Below are 14476 nucleotides of genomic sequence, written 5' to 3'. Positions count from 1 at the left end.
CTGCGCACACAATCGCAGTGTTGTACAGCTTGTTTCATCACCTTTGGGAAGTTGCCGCTCTCTCCGGCTCCCGGAGACGAAGAAGCTGCTTCTTCGCGCAAAGACGATTCTGCCGCTCACAGTGCTCTACGGTGTGCGGCTTCTGCCGAAAGAGGCCCGGGAGCGGTGCTTAGCTCTGCAGAGCACCGTACCTTCGTCTTTAGCGCTTGCTCTCGTCTACATCTTAGCAAAAAGCTTTTCCACTCTGTCTGGCAAGGAGAGACTGTGCCAGCACAGAAAACATCTCCCATCGTGTTCTAGAAGCTGCACGGAGGTCTGCCGAGTGTTTTGCAAGAAGAGAAAGAAAGTTGTCCAAAACAGCTTGCAATCGAATGTTCAAGTGAATAGAAAAGGCAGGAGAGTGGTCAGGTACTGTTTTCTCTCAGTTGGCAAGCTGCGCACACAATCGCAGTGTTGTACAGCTTGTTTCATCACCTTTGCGAAGTTGCCGCTCTCTCCGGCTCCCGGAGACGAAGAAGCTGCTTCTTCGCGCAAAGACGATTCTGCCGCTCATAGTGCTCTGCGGTGTGCGGCTTCTGCCGAAAGAGGCCCGGGAGCTGTGCTTATCTCTGCAGAGCACCGTAACTTCGTCTTTACCGTCTGCTCTCGTCTACATCTTAACAAAAAGCTTTTCCACTCTGTCTGGCAAGGAGAAACTGTGCCAGCACAAAAAACATCTCCCATCGTGTTCTAGAGGCTGCACGGAGGTCTGTCGAGTGTTTTGCAAGAAGAGAAAAAAGTTGTCCAAAACAGCTTGCAATCGAATGTTCAAGTGAATAGAAAAGGCAGGAGAGTGGTCAGGTACTGTTTTCTCTCACTTGGCAAGCTGCGCACACAATCGCAGTGTTGTACAGCTTTTTCATCACCTTTGCGAAGTTGCCGCTCTCTCCGGCTCCCGGAGACGAAGAAGCTGCTTCTTCGCGCAAAGACGATTCTGCCGCTCACAGCGCTCTGCGCTGTGCGCCTTCTGCCGAAAGAGGCCCGGGAGCTGAGCTTAGCTCTGCAGAGCACCGTACCTTCGTCTTTAGCGTCTGCTCTCGTCTACATCTTAGCAAAAAGCTTTTCCACTCTGTCTGGCAAGGAGAAACTGTGCCAGCACAGAAAACATCTCCCATCGTGTTCTAGAATCTGCACGGAGGTCTGCCGAGTGTTTTGCAAGAAGAGAAAGAAAGTTGTCCAAAACAGCTTGCAATCGAATGTTCAAGAGAATAGAATAGGCAGGAGAGTGGTCAGGTACTGTTTTCTCTCAGTTGGCAAGCTGCGCACACAATCGCAGTGTTGTACAGCTTGTTTCATCGCCTTTGCGAAGTTGCCGCTCTCTCCCACTCCGGGAGACGAAGAAGCTGCTTCTTCGCGCAAAGACGATTCTGCCGCTCACAGTGCTCTGCGGTGTGCGGCTTCTGCCGAAAGAGGCCCGGGAGCTGTGCTTAGCTCTGCAGAGCACCGTACCTTCGTCTTTAGCCTCTCTTCTCGTCTACATCTTAGCAAAAAGCTTTTCCACTCTGTCTGGCAAGGAGAAACTGTGCCAGCACAGAAAACATCTCCCATCGTGTTCTAGAGGCTGCACGGAGGTCTGCCGAGTGTTTTGCAAGAAGAGAAAGAAAGTTGTCCAAAACATCTTGCAATCGAATATTCATGTGATTACAAAAGGCAGGAGAGTGGTCAGGTACTGTTTTCTCTCAGTTGGCAAGCTGCGCACACAATCGCAGTGTTGTACAGCTTGTTTCATCACGTTTGCGAAGTTGCCGCTCTCTCCGGCTCCTGGAGACGAAGAAGCTGCTTCTTCGCGCAAAGACGATTCTGCCGCTCACAGTGCTCTGCGGTGTGCGGCTTCTGCCGAAAGAGGTCCGGGATCGGTGCTCAGTTCTGCAGAGCACCGTACCTTCGTCTTTAGCCTCTCTTCTCGTCTACATCTTAGCAAAAAGCTTTTCCACTCTGTCTGGCAAGGAGAAACTGTGCCAGCACAGAAAACATCTCCCATCGTGTTCTAGAGGCTGCACGGAGGTCTGCCGAGTGTTTTGCAAGAAGAGAAAAAAGTTGTCCAAAACAGCTTGCAATCGAATGTTCAAGTGAATAGAAAAGGCAGGAGAGTGGTCAGGTACTGTTTTCTCTCAGTTGGCAAGCTGCGCACACAATCGCAGTGTTGTACAGCTTGTTTCATCACCTTTGCGAAGTTGCCACTCTCTCCGGCTCCGGGAGACGAAGAAGCTGCTTCTTCGCGCAAAGACGATTCTGCCGCTCACAGTGCTCTGCGGTGTGCGGCTTCTGCCGAAAGAGGCCCGGGAGCTGTGCTTAGCTCTGCAGAGCACCGTACCTTCGTCTTTAGCCTCTCTTCTCGTCTACATCTTAGCAAAAAGCTTTTCCACTCTGTCTGGCAAGGAGAAACTGTGCCAGTACAGAAAACATCTCCCATCGTGTTCTAGAAGCTGCACGGAAGTCTGCCGAATGTTTTGCAAGAAGAGAAAGAAAGTTGTCCAAAACAGCTTGCAATCGAATGTTCATGTGATTACAAAAGGCAGGAGAGTGGTCAGGTACTGTTTTCTCTCACTTGGCAAGCTGCGCACACAATCGCAGTGTTGTACAGCTTCTTTCATCACCTTTGCGAAGTTGCCGCTCTCTCCGGCTCCCGGAGACGAAGAAGCTGCTTCTTCGCGCAAAGACGATTCTGCCGCTCATAGTGCTCTGCGGTGTGCGGATTCTGCCGAAAGAGGTCCGGGAGCTGTGCTTAGCTCTGCAGAGCACCGTACCTTCGTCTTTAGCCTCTCTTCTCGTCTACATCTTAGCAAAAAGCTTTTCCACTCTGTCTGGCAAGGAGAAACTGTGCCAGCACAGAAAACATCTCCCATCGTGTTCTAGAGGCTGCACGGAGGTCTGCCGAGTGTTTTGCAAGAAGAGAAAGAAAGTTGTCCAAAACAGCTTGCAATCGAATATTCATGTGATTACAAAAGGCAGGAGAGTGGTCAGGTACTGTTTTCTCTCAGTTGGCAAGCTGCGCACACAATCGCAGTGTTGTACAGCTTGTTTCATCATGTTTGCGAAGTTGCCGCTCTCTCCGGCTCCCGGAGACGAAGAAGCTGCTTCTTCGCGCAAAGACGATTCCGCCGCTCACAGTGCTCTGCGGTGTGCGGCTTCTGCCGAAAGAGGTCCGGGATCGGTGCTCAGTTCTGCAGAGCACCGTACCTTCGTCTTTAGCCTCTCTTCTCGTCTACATCTTAGCAAAAAGCTTTTCCACTCTGTCTGGCAAGGAGAAACTGTGCCAGCACAGAAAACATCTCCCTGCGTGTTCTAGAAGCTGCACGGAAGTCTGCCGAGTGTTTTGCAAGAAGAGAAAGAATGTTGTCCAAAACAGCTTGCAATCGAATGTTCATGTGATTACAAAAGGCAGGAGAGTGGTCAGGTACTGTTTTCTCTCAGTTGGCAAGCTGCGCACACAATCGCAGTGTTGTACAGCTTGTTTCATCACCTTTGCCAAGTTGCCGCTCTCTCCGGCTCCCGGAGACGAAGAAGCTGCTTCTTTGCGCAAAGAAGATTCTGCCGCTCATAGTGCTCTGCGGGGTGCGCCTTCTGCCGAAAGAGGCCCGGGAGCGGTGCTTAGCTCTGCAGAGCACCGTACCTTCGTCTTTAGCCTCTCTTCTCGTCTACATCTTAGCAAAAAGCTTTTCCACTCTGTCTGGCAAGGAGAAACTGTGCCAGCACAAAAAACATCTCCCATCGTGTTCTAGAGGCTGCACGGAGGTCTGTCGAGTGTTTTGCAAGAAGAGAAAGAAAGTTGTCCAAAACAGCTTGCAATCGAATGTTCAAGTGAATAGAAAAGGCAGGAGAGTGGTCAGGTACTGTTTTCTCTCAGTTGGCAAGCTGCGCACACAATCGCAGTGTTGTACAGCTTGTTTCATCACCTTTGCCAAGTTGCCGCTCTCTCCAGCTCCGGGAGACGAGGAACCTGCTTCTCCGCGCAAAGACAATTCTGCCGCTCACAGTGCTCTGCGCTGTGCGGCTTCGGCCGAAAGAGGCCCGGGAGCTGTGCTTAGCTCTGCAGAGCACCGTACCTTCGTCTTTAGCCTCTCTTCTCGTCTACATCTTAGGAAAAAGCTTTTCCACTCTGTCTGGCAAGGAGAAACTGTGCCAGCACAGAAAACATCTCCCATCGTGTTCTAGAGGCTGCACGGATGTCTGCCGAGTGTTTTGCAAGAAGAGAAAGAAAGTTGTCCAAAACAGCTTCCAATCGAATGTTCATGTGATTACAAAAGGCAGGAGAGTGGTCAGGTACTGTTTTCTCTCACTTGGCAAGCTGCGCACACAATCGCAGGGTTGTACAGCTTTTTCATCACCTTTCCGAAGTTGCCGCTCTCTCCGGCTCCCGGAGACGAAGAAGCTGCTTCTTCGCGCAAAGACGATTCTGCCGCTCACAGTCCTCTGCGCTGTGCGCCTTCTGCCGAAAGAGGCCCGGGAGCTGAGCTTAGCTCTGCAGAGCACCGTACCTTCGTCTTTAGCGTCTGCTCTCGTCTACATCTTAGCAAAAAGCTTTTCCACTCTGTCTGGCAAGGAGAAACAGTGCCAGCACAGAAAACATCTCCCATCGTGTTCTAGAGGCTGCACGGAGGTTTGCCGAGTGTTTTGCAAGAAGAGAAAAAAAGTTGTCCATAACAGTCTCCAATCGAATGTTCATGGGATTACAAAAGGCAGGAGAGTGGTCAGGTACAGTTTTCTCTCAGTTGGCAAGCGGCGCACACAATCGCAGTGTTGTACAGCTTGTTTCATCACCTTTGTGAAGTTGCCGCTCTCTCTGGCTCCCGGAGACGAAGAAGCTGCTTCTTCGCGCAAAGACGATTCTGCCGCTCACAGTGCTCTGCGGTGTGCGCCTTCTGCCGAAAGAGGCCCGGGAGCTGTGCTTAGCTCTGCAGAGCACCGTACCTTCGTCTTTAGCCTCTCTTCTCGTCTACATCTTAGCAAAAAGCTTTTCCACTCTGTCTGGCAAGGAGAAACTGTGCCAGCACAAAAAACATCTCCCATCGTGTTCTAGAGGCTGCACGGAGGTCTGTCGAGTGTTTTGCAAGAAGAGAAAGAAAGTTGTCCAAAACAGCTTGCAATCGAATGTTCAAGTGAATAGAAAAGGCAGGAGAGTGGTCAGGTACTGTTTTCTCTCAGTTGGCAAGCTGCGCACACAATCGCAGTGTTGTACAGCTTGTTTCATCACCTTTGCGAAGTTGCCGCTCTCTCCGGCTCCCGGAGACGAAGAAGCTGCTTCTTCGCGCAAAGACGATTCTGCCGCTCACAGTGATCTGCGGTGTGCGGCTTCTGCCGAAAGAGGTCCGGGAGCTGTGCTTAGCTCTGCAGAGCACCGTACCTTCGTCTTTAGCCTCTCTTCTCGTCTACATCTTAGCAAAAAGCTTTTCCACTCTGTCTGGCAAGGAGAAACTGTGCCAGCACAGAAAACATCTCCCATCGTGTTCTAGAGGCTGCACGGAGGTCTGCCGAGTGTTTTGCAAGAAGAGAAAGAATTTTGTCCATAACAGCATGCAATCGAATGTTCATGTGATTACAAAAGGCAGGAGAGTGGTCAGGTACTGTTTTCTCTCAGTTGGCAAGCTGCGCACACAATCGCAGTGTTGTACAGCTTGTTTCATCACCTTTGCGAAGTTGCCGCTCTCTCCGGCTCCCGGAGACGAAGAAGCTGCTTCTTCGCGCAAAGACGATTCTGCCGCTCACAGTGCTCTACGGTGTGCGGCTTCTGCCGAAAGAGGCCCGGGAGCGGTGCTTAGCTCTGCAGAGCACCGTACCTTCGTCTTTAGCGCTTGCTCTCGTCTACATCTTAGCAAAAAGCTTTTCCACTCTGTCTGGCAAGGAGAGACTGTGCCAGCACAGAAAACATCTCCCATCGTGTTCTAGAAGCTGCACGGAGGTCTGCCGAGTGTTTTGCAAGAAGAGAAAGAAAGTTGTCCAAAACAGCTTGCAATCGAATGTTCAAGTGAATAGAAAAGGCAGGAGAGTGGTCAGGTACTGTTTTCTCTCAGTTGGCAAGCTGCGCACACAATCGCAGTGTTGTACAGCTTGTTTCATCACCTTTGCGAAGTTGCCGCTCTCTCCGGCTCCCGGAGACGAAGAAGCTGCTTCTTCGCGCAAAGACGATTCTGCCGCTCATAGTGCTCTGCGGTGTGCGGCTTCTGCCGAAAGAGGCCCGGGAGCTGTGCTTATCTCTGCAGAGCACCGTAACTTCGTCTTTACCGTCTGCTCTCGTCTACATCTTAACAAAAAGCTTTTCCACTCTGTCTGGCAAGGAGAAACTGTGCCAGCACAAAAAACATCTCCCATCGTGTTCTAGAGGCTGCACGGAGGTCTGTCGAGTGTTTTGCAAGAAGAGAAAAAAGTTGTCCAAAACAGCTTGCAATCGAATGTTCAAGTGAATAGAAAAGGCAGGAGAGTGGTCAGGTACTGTTTTCTCTCACTTGGCAAGCTGCGCACACAATCGCAGTGTTGTACAGCTTTTTCATCACCTTTGCGAAGTTGCCGCTCTCTCCGGCTCCCGGAGACGAAGAAGCTGCTTCTTCGCGCAAAGACGATTCTGCCGCTCACAGCGCTCTGCGCTGTGCGCCTTCTGCCGAAAGAGGCCCGGGAGCTGAGCTTAGCTCTGCAGAGCACCGTACCTTCGTCTTTAGCGTCTGCTCTCGTCTACATCTTAGCAAAAAGCTTTTCCACTCTGTCTGGCAAGGAGAAACTGTGCCAGCACAGAAAACATCTCCCATCGTGTTCTAGAATCTGCACGGAGGTCTGCCGAGTGTTTTGCAAGAAGAGAAAGAAAGTTGTCCAAAACAGCTTGCAATCGAATGTTCAAGAGAATAGAATAGGCAGGAGAGTGGTCAGGTACTGTTTTCTCTCAGTTGGCAAGCTGCGCACACAATCGCAGTGTTGTACAGCTTGTTTCATCGCCTTTGCGAAGTTGCCGCTCTCTCCCACTCCGGGAGACGAAGAAGCTGCTTCTTCGCGCAAAGACGATTCTGCCGCTCACAGTGCTCTGCGGTGTGCGGCTTCTGCCGAAAGAGGCCCGGGAGCTGTGCTTAGCTCTGCAGAGCACCGTACCTTCGTCTTTAGCCTCTCTTCTCGTCTACATCTTAGCAAAAAGCTTTTCCACTCTGTCTGGCAAGGAGAAACTGTGCCAGCACAGAAAACATCTCCCATCGTGTTCTAGAGGCTGCACGGAGGTCTGCCGAGTGTTTTGCAAGAAGAGAAAGAAAGTTGTCCAAAACATCTTGCAATCGAATATTCATGTGATTACAAAAGGCAGGAGAGTGGTCAGGTACTGTTTTCTCTCAGTTGGCAAGCTGCGCACACAATCGCAGTGTTGTACAGCTTGTTTCATCACGTTTGCGAAGTTGCCGCTCTCTCCGGCTCCCGGAGACCAAGAAGCTGCTTCTTCGCGCAAAGACGATTCTGCCGCTCACAGTGCTCTGCGGTGTGCGGCTTCTGCCGAAAGAGGTCCGGGATCGGTGCTCAGTTCTGCAGAGCACCGTACCTTCGTCTTTAGCCTCTCTTCTCGTCTACATCTTAGCAAAAAGCTTTTCCACTCTGTCTGGCAAGGAGAAACTGTGCCAGCACAGAAAACATCTCCCATCGTGTTCTAGAGGCTGCACGGAGGTCTGCCGAGTGTTTTGCAAGAAGAGAAAAAAGTTGTCCAAAACAGCTTGCAATCGAATGTTCAAGTGAATAGAAAAGGCAGGAGAGTGGTCAGGTACTGTTTTCTCTCAGTTGGCAAGCTGCGCACACAATCGCAGTGTTGTACAGCTTGTTTCATCACCTTTGCGAAGTTGCCACTCTCTCCGGCTCCGGGAGACGAAGAAGCTGCTTCTTCGCGCAAAGACGATTCTGCCGCTCACAGTGCTCTGCGGTGTGCGGCTTCTGCCGAAAGAGGCCCGGGAGCTGTGCTTAGCTCTGCAGAGCACCGTACCTTCGTCTTTAGCCTCTCTTCTCGTCTACATCTTAGCAAAAAGCTTTTCCACTCTGTCTGGCAAGGAGAAACTGTGCCAGTACAGAAAACATCTCCCATCGTGTTCTAGAAGCTGCACGGAAGTCTGCCGAATGTTTTGCAAGAAGAGAAAGAAAGTTGTCCAAAACAGCTTGCAATCGAATGTTCATGTGATTACAAAAGGCAGGAGAGTGGTCAGGTACTGTTTTCTCTCACTTGGCAAGCTGCGCACACAATCGCAGTGTTGTACAGCTTCTTTCATCACCTTTGCGAAGTTGCCGCTCTCTCCGGCTCCCGGAGACGAAGAAGCTGCTTCTTCGCGCAAAGACGATTCTGCCGCTCATAGTGCTCTGCGGTGTGCGGATTCTGCCGAAAGAGGTCCGGGAGCTGTGCTTAGCTCTGCAGAGCACCGTACCTTCGTCTTTAGCCTCTCTTCTCGTCTACATCTTAGCAAAAAGCTTTTCCACTCTGTCTGGCAAGGAGAAACTGTGCCAGCACAGAAAACATCTCCCATCGTGTTCTAGAGGCTGCACGGAGGTCTGCCGAGTGTTTTGCAAGAAGAGAAAGAAAGTTGTCCAAAACAGCTTGCAATCGAATATTCATGTGATTACAAAAGGCAGGAGAGTGGTCAGGTACTGTTTTCTCTCAGTTGGCAAGCTGCGCACACAATCGCAGTGTTGTACAGCTTGTTTCATCATGTTTGCGAAGTTGCCGCTCTCTCCGGCTCCCGGAGACGAAGAAGCTGCTTCTTCGCGCAAAGACGATTCCGCCGCTCACAGTGCTCTGCGGTGTGCGGCTTCTGCCGAAAGAGGTCCGGGATCGGTGCTCAGTTCTGCAGAGCACCGTACCTTCGTCTTTAGCCTCTCTTCTCGTCTACATCTTAGCAAAAAGCTTTTCCACTCTGTCTGGCAAGGAGAAACTGTGCCAGCACAGAAAACATCTCCCTGCGTGTTCTAGAAGCTGCACGGAAGTCTGCCGAGTGTTTTGCAAGAAGAGAAAGAATGTTGTCCAAAACAGCTTGCAATCGAATGTTCATGTGATTACAAAAGGCAGGAGAGTGGTCAGGTACTGTTTTCTCTCAGTTGGCAAGCTGCGCACACAATCGCAGTGTTGTACAGCTTGTTTCATCACCTTTGCCAAGTTGCCGCTCTCTCCGGCTCCCGGAGACGAAGAAGCTGCTTCTTTGCGCAAAGAAGATTCTGCCGCTCATAGTGCTCTGCGGGGTGCGCCTTCTGCCGAAAGAGGCCCGGGAGCGGTGCTTAGCTCTGCAGAGCACCGTACCTTCGTCTTTAGCCTCTCTTCTCGTCTACATCTTAGCAAAAAGCTTTTCCACTCTGTCTGGCAAGGAGAAACTGTGCCAGCACAAAAAACATCTCCCATCGTGTTCTAGAGGCTGCACGGAGGTCTGTCGAGTGTTTTGCAAGAAGAGAAAGAAAGTTGTCCAAAACAGCTTGCAATCGAATGTTCAAGTGAATAGAAAAGGCAGGAGAGTGGTCAGGTACTGTTTTCTCTCAGTTGGCAAGCTGCGCACACAATCGCAGTGTTGTACAGCTTGTTTCATCACCTTTGCGAAGTTGCCGCTCTCTCCGGCTCCGGGAGACGAGGAACCTGCTTCTCCGCGCAAAGACAATTCTGCCGCTCACAGTGCTCTGCGCTGTGCGGCTTCGGCCGAAAGAGGCCCGGGAGCTGTGCTTAGCTCTGCAGAGCACCGTACCTTCGTCTTTAGCCTCTCTTCTCGTCTACATCTTAGGAAAAAGCTTTTCCACTCTGTCTGGAAAGGAGAAACTGTGCCAGCACAGAAAACATCTCCCATCGTGTTCTAGAGGCTGCACGGTTGTCTGCCGAGTGTTTTGCAAGAAGAGAAAGAAAGTTGTCCAAAACAGCTTCCAATCGAATGTTCATGTGATTACAAAAGGCAGGAGAGTGGTCAGGTACTGTTTTCTCTCACTTGGCAAGCTGCGCACACAATCGCAGGGTTGTACAGCTTTTTCATCACCTTTCCGAAGTTGCCGCTCTCTCCGGCTCCCGGAGACGAAGAAGCTGCTTCTTCGCGCAAAGACGATTCTGCCGCTCACAGTCCTCTGCGCTGTGCGCCTTCTGCCAAAAGAGGCCCGGGAGCTGAGCTTAGCTCTGCAGAGCACCGTACCTTCGTCTTTAGCGTCTGCTCTCGTCTACATCTTAGCAAAAAGCTTTTCCACTCTGTCTGGCAAGGAGAAACTGTGCCAGCACAGAAAACATCTCCCATCGTGTTCTAGAAGCTGCACGGAGGTCTGCCGAGTGTTTTGCAAGAAGAGAAAAAAAGTTGTCCATAACAGTCTCCAATCGAATGTTCATGGGATTACAAAAGGCAGGAGAGTGGTCAGGTACTGTTTTCTCTCAGTTGGCAAGCTGCGCACACAATCGCAGTGTTGTACAGCTTGTTTCATCACCTTTGCGAAGTTGCCGCTCTCTCCGGCTCCCGGAGATGAAGAAGCTGCTTCTTCGCGCAAAGACGATTCTGCCGCTCACACTGCTCTGCAGTGTGTGTTTTCTGCCGAAAGAGGCCCGGGAGCTGTGCTTAGCTCTGCAGAGCACCGTACCTTCGTCTTTAGCCTCTCTTCTCGTCTACATCTTAGCAAAAAGCTTTTCCACTCTGTCTGGCAAGGAGAAACTGTGCCAGCACAGAAAACATCTCCCATCGTGTTCTAGAGGCTGCACGGAGGTCTGCCGAGTGTTTTGCAAGAAGAGAAAGAAAGTTGTCCAAAACAGCTTGCAATCGAATGTTCATGTGATTACAAAAGGCAGGAGAGTGGTCAGGTACTGTTTTCTCTCAGTTGGCAAGCTGCGCACACAATCGCAGTGTTGTACAGCTTTTTCATCACCTTTGCGAAGTTGCCGCTCTCTCCGGCTCCCGGAGACGAAGAAGCTGCTTCTTCGCGCAAAGACGATTCTGCCGCTCATAGTGCACTGCGGTGTGCGCCTTCTGCCGAAAGAGGTCCGGGAGCGGTGCTTAGCTCTGCAGAGCACCGTACCTTCGTCTTTAGCCTCTCTTCTCGTCTACATCTTAGCAAAAAGCTTTTCCACTCTGTCTGGCAAGGAGAAACTGTGCCAGCACAGAAAACATCTCCCTTCGTCTTCTAGAGACTGCTCGGAGGTCTGCTGAGTGTTCTGCAAGAAGAGAAAGAAAGTTGTCCAAAACAGCTTGCAATCGAATGTTCATGTGATTAGAAAAGGCAGGAGAGTGGTCAGGTACTGTTTTCTCTCACTTGGCAAGCTGCGCACACAATCGCAGTGTTGTACAGCTTGTTTCATCACCTTTGCGAAGTTGCCGCTCTCTCCGGCTCCCGGAGACGAAGAAGCTGCTTCTTCGCGCAAAGACCATTCTGCCCCTCACAGTGCTCTGCGGTTTGCGTCTTCAGCCGAAAGAGGTCCGGGAGCTGTGCTTATCTCTGCAGAGCACCGTAACTTCGTCTTTACAGTCTGCTCTCGTCTACATCTTAACAAAAAGCTTTTCCACTCTGTCTGGCAAGGAGAAACTGTGCCAGCACAGAAAACATCTCCCATCGTGTTCTAGAGGCTGCACGGAGGTCTGCCGAGTGTTTTGCAAGAAGAGAAAGAAAGTTGTCCAAAACAGCTTGCAATCGAATGTTCAAGTGAATAGAAAAGGCAGGAGAGTGGTCAGGTACAGTTTTCTCTCAGTTGGCAACTGCCCACACAATCGCAGTGTTGTACAGCTTGTTTCATCACCTTTGCGAAGTTGCCGCTCTCTCCGGCTCCCGGAGACGAAGAAGCTGCTTCTTCGCGCAAAGACGATTCTGCCGCTCACAGTACTCTGCGGTGTGCGCCTTCTGCCGAAAGAGGCCCGGGAGCTGTGCTTAGCTCTGCAGAGCACCGTACCTTCATCTTTAGCCTCTCTTCTCGTCTACATCTTAGCAAAAAGCTTTTCCACTCTGTCTGGCAAGGAGAAACTGTGCCAGCACAGAAAACATCTCCCATCGTGTTCTAGAGGCTGCACGGAGGTTTGCCGAGTGTTTTGCAAGAAGAGAAAAAAAGTTGTCAATAACAGTCTCCAATCGAATGTTCATGGGATTACAAAAGGCAGGAGAGTGGTCAGGTACTGTTTTCTCTCAGTTGGCAAGCTGCGCACACAATCGCAGTGTTGTACAGCTTGTTTCATCACCTTTGCGAAGTTGCCGCTCTCTCCGGCTCCCGGAGACGAAGAAGCTGCTTCTTCGCGCAAAGACGATTCTGCCGCTCACACTGCTCTGCAGTGTGTGTTTTCTGCCGAAAGAGGCCCGGGAGCTGTGCTTAGCTCTGCAGAGCACCGTACCTTCGTCTTTAGCCTCTCTTCTCGTCTACATCTTAGCAAAAAGCTTTTCCACTCTGTCTGGCAAGGAGAAACTGTGCCAGCACAGAAAACATCTCCCATCGTGTCCTAGAGGCTGCACGGAGGTCTGCCGAGTGTTTTGCAAGAAGAGAAAGAAAGTTGTCCAAAACAGCTTGCAATCGAATGTTCATGTGATTACAAAAGGCAGGAGAGTGGTCAGGTACTGCTTTCTCTCAGTTGGCAAGCTGCCCACACAATCGCAGTGTTGTACAGCTTTTTCATCACCTTTGCCAAGTTTCCGCCCTTGCCGGCTCCCGGAGACGAAGAAGCTGCTTCTTCGCGCAAAGACGATTCTGCCGCTCATAATGGTCTGCGGTGTGCGCCTTCTGCTGAAAGAGGTCCGGGAGCGGTGCTTAGCTCTGCAGAGTACCGTACCTTCGTCTTTAGCCTCTCTTCTCGTCTACATCTTAGCAAAAAGCTTTTCCACTCTGTCTGGCAAGGAGAAACTGTGCCAGCACAGAAAACATCTCCCATCGTGTTCTAGACGCTGCACGGAGGTCTGCCGAGTGTTTTGCAAGAAGAGAAAGAAAGTTGTCCAAAACAACTTGCAATCGAATGTTCATGTGATTACAAAAGGCAGGAGAGTGGTCAGGTACTGTTTTCTCTCAGTTGGCAAGCTGCGCAAACATTCGCAGTGTTGTACAGCTTGTTTCATCACCTTTGTGAAGTTGCCGCTCTCTCCGGCTCCCGGAGACGAAGAAGCTGCTTCTTCGCGCAAAGACGATTCTGCCGCTCACAGTGCTCTGCGGTGTGCGCCTTCTGCCGAAAGAGGCCCGGGAGCTGTGCTTAGCTCTGCAGAGCACCGTACCTTCGTCTTTAGCGTCTGCTCTCGTCTACATCTTAGCAATAAACTTTTCCACTCTGACTGGCAAGGAGAAACTGTGCCAGCACAGAAAACATCTCCCATCGTGTTCTAGAAGCTGCACGGAGGTCTGCCGAGTGTTTTGCAAGAAGAGAAAGAAAGTTGTCCAAAACAGCTTGCAATCGAATGTTCATGTGATTACAAAAGGCAGGAGAGTGGTCAGGTACTGTTTTCTCTCAGTTGGCAAGCTGCGCACACAATCGCAGTGTTGTACAGCTTGTTTCATCACCTTTGCCAAGTTGCCGCTATCTCCGGCTCCCGGAGACGAAGAAGCTGCTTCTTCGCGCAAAGACGATTCTGCCGCTCACACTGCTCTGCGGTGTGTGTCTTCTGCCGAAAGAGGCCCGGGAGCTGTGCTTAGCTCTGCAGAGCACCGTACCTTCGTCTTTAGCCTCTCTTCTCGTCTACATCTTAGCAAAGAGCTTTACCACTCTGTCTGGCAAGGAGAAACTGTGCCAGCACAAAAAACATCTCCCATCGTGTTCTAGAGGCTGCACGGAGGTCTGCCGAGTGTTTTGCAAGAAGAGAAAGAAAGTTGTCCAAAACAGCTTGCAATCGAATGTTCATGTGATTACAAAAGGCAGGAGAGTGTTCAGGTACTGTTTTCTCTCAGTTGGCAAGCTGCGCACACAATCGCAGTGTTGTACAGCTTGTTTCATCACCTTTGCGAAGTTGCCGCTCTCTCCGGCTCCCGGAGGCGAAGAAGCTGCTTCTTCGCGCAAAGACGATTCTGCCGCTCACAGTGCTCTGCGGTGTGCGTCTTCAGCCGTAAGAGGTCCGGGAGCTGTGCTTAGCTCTGCAGAGCACCGTACCTTCGTCTTTAGCCTCTCTTCTCGTCTACATCTTAGCAAAAAGCTTTTCCACTCTGTCTGGCAAGGAGAAACTGTGCCAGCACAGAAAACATCTCCCATCGTGTTCTAGATGCTGCACGGAGGTCTGCCGAGTGTTTTGCAAGAAGAGAAAGAAAGTTGTCCAAAACAGCTTCCAATCGAAAGTTCATGTGATTACAAAAGGCAGGAGAGTGGTCAGGTACTGTTTTCTCTCACTTGGCAAGCTGCACACACATTCGCAGTGTTGTACAGCTTGTTTCATCACCTTTGCGAAGTTGCCGCTCTCTCCGGTTCCCGGAGACGAAGAAGCTGCTTCTTCGCGCAAAGACGATTCTGCCGCTCACAGTGCTCTGCGGTGTACGGCTTCTGCCGAAAGAGGCCCGGGAGCGGTGCTCAGTTCTGCAGAGCACCGTACCTTCGTC

The sequence above is a fragment of the Melozone crissalis genome, unplaced genomic scaffold (genome assembly GCF_028551555.1).
Source record: "Melozone crissalis strain CALT ecotype California unplaced genomic scaffold, PUWL_Pcris_2 ptg000224l_1, whole genome shotgun sequence".
NCBI lineage: Eukaryota > Metazoa > Chordata > Aves > Passeriformes > Passerellidae > Melozone > Melozone crissalis.
Note: the sequence above shows the minus strand (reverse complement) of the source record.